The following is a 2,202-nucleotide window of genomic DNA, read 5'->3' as shown; positions in this document are numbered from 1 at the left end:
TGGCTACACAAAACTCCACGGGTAGGCGAAACCTAGCTCCCACCGATGCTGTGTACCTCAGTGTGCCCGCTAGCGTGAATGCGCATGCTCATGCAGCGCTGGGAGAGGGGCTGCGTAGGTGCCGCAGCGCCGCTAGCCCACTTGGAACACAATCTCCCCACGCAGGCTTTTTTTTTTAATTAACACGACCCTATTTTTAAAAACTTTTGGATAAATATTATTATACCATACTTGTCTTTGTTAGCACCATCAACCTGTCTTCTTTGGGGACTGATACAAACCTAAGAGTTGGTCATTTTTAGTTCAAGGCTTTGAAATATGGCAACTTGTTTTAATAACATAAATGAAATCTAACACTTCGGGAACTGCCTCTGGCCTGAATTCCCACCCACATGCTGGATCACAGGTCGCAGAGCACAGACAGGTACCAGCACGGTGAACCCAGGTCAGATTTCAAGGTAAGTGGTTACTGTTTCCACTTCATCACTCTAAAATAGTGAACACTTTCCTAGGAGACATTTATATAGTCAGCCCAATCCAAACAGATTATTTAGGAAACAGATCATCTTTGTCACAGTCCAGTCGTACAGATTTTCTTCCCAAATCGTATTTATTCTTCAGAATCAGTGGGTCTGAAGACTCAATCACTAGGTGGCTTTTCAGGAGCACCCATAGCCAGATGTCGTCCTATGTTTCCTACTGTTACACCTCCTGAGAAAAATATGCATGGGAGCCAAGAACGAATATAGAGAAAATCCGGGGATGTATACTGATAAACATCGTTATATACGAGAAACTGAGTGATCAGAGTGGCTAGAAACGCTATGGTAATTCCAAGCCCAAGACCACTTCTTGAACGATCAAATGTCCACCAGAGGCCCAGAGACGGCTGCTAAAGTCAAGGACCCAAAACCCAGTGCAGCTGAACATTATTGGCAAAATCCAATTTTGCACTTTCTTAGTTGATGCCAACAAAAACTGCGATACAGCGCATTACACTGGCCCACTCTCTCTTAAACTTGTGGGGTTCTCCAAGATGACTGTCGATGCAGGGGTAGAGCAAGCCTACAACAGCAGTTGCTGTCCCACAACAGGGAGGAACATACCAGGCAGAAGAGAAGATTGTGGCAAACACTTCTTCAGGGAAAAGGATGACATTCCTCTGTATCTGTGGCAGGTTGAGCACCAACACTAGGACAACTCCAACTGAAAATAGCACAAGGCTCCTCTGTACCAAGTGACGATGCCAAACCATTAGCATGGCGACTGCTGCTGCAATGGTGGCCACTCACACTAGTGCTGCGACGCCTGGGCGAAGGGCTGCTGTGTGGGGCACGGTGGTCCACCAGCAAAGAGGGGCTGGACACAGAAGGACTGATCATGTCTTCCACTTTGGGTGCCAGCCCTCCAGCGCAGGCTCCCAGGTGTTTTTATGCCTCTCACTGGCAGGACAGGAACAACTCCAGAAGTGGTTGTTGAATCTGGGCATCAGTGCCTACCACAGTCTGAGATGAGTTTCCTGCCTGAGGGTGCCCGCCAGCCTGCTGTCCGGGACTGCGGAGGAGGAGTCGCCCCGTCTGGGACTGACCCGGAGTTTCCCTTGCAGCGCCAGCGGGCGGTAAAAAGGTGTATATCACGGGCCACCGAGCCCTTGGATCACGTTACCTGGGCGCAACCTACGCGCAGCGCCGCTACTCCGGACGGCCCTGAGCGCGTGGCCCCCGCCCGGCCCGAAGGAGGCGGGGCCTTGGTCTGCTACCGCTTTAACTTCCTTTTATGAAAGTGACATGTTGTTTCATAATAAAAGTAAAACTGTGTTATTGAATTGCCCAGTGATGGCCCATGTTTACTTTCTTGGAATAAATTTCATTCATTTTTTTTTCCCATCCTTGAAACCTCTCTAACAAGACTATTTTCAGGTCTATAAAATGGGGACAGCAACTCCTACCCCTCAGGGTTGCCTAACGCATTGACCGGCCATAGTAGGTGTTCCATAAACAATTGTAACATTCTTTATCTTTCAGGTAGTTATTTTAAAAAGCAAATAAACCATGTCTACTTGTCCAGCTTCCAAGCAACCTTAATAAGTAGGTTTTCCATCACTTCTGGCTGATTTTTAGGCCTGTTAATGATGGTCAGAAATGTTTTTTTCCTCCTACTTTAACTAGGTGGTACCCTTCTGGCATTACCTTCCTTTTCTGG

At 47.8% G+C, this 2,202-nt stretch overlaps 1 pseudogene; it reads right to left on the bottom strand.

Moving 5' to 3' along the window:
* Positions 1 to 611: 611 nt before the first annotated feature.
* Positions 612 to 1,489, bottom strand: LOC126069065 (insulin-induced gene 1 protein-like; annotated as a pseudogene).
* Positions 1,490 to 2,202: the final 713 nt, after the last annotated feature.

The sequence above is a fragment of the Elephas maximus genome, chromosome X, assembly GCF_024166365.1.
Source record: "Elephas maximus indicus isolate mEleMax1 chromosome X, mEleMax1 primary haplotype, whole genome shotgun sequence".
Lineage (NCBI taxonomy): Eukaryota > Metazoa > Chordata > Mammalia > Proboscidea > Elephantidae > Elephas > Elephas maximus.
This window is presented reverse-complemented; position numbering and strand designations above follow the sequence as displayed.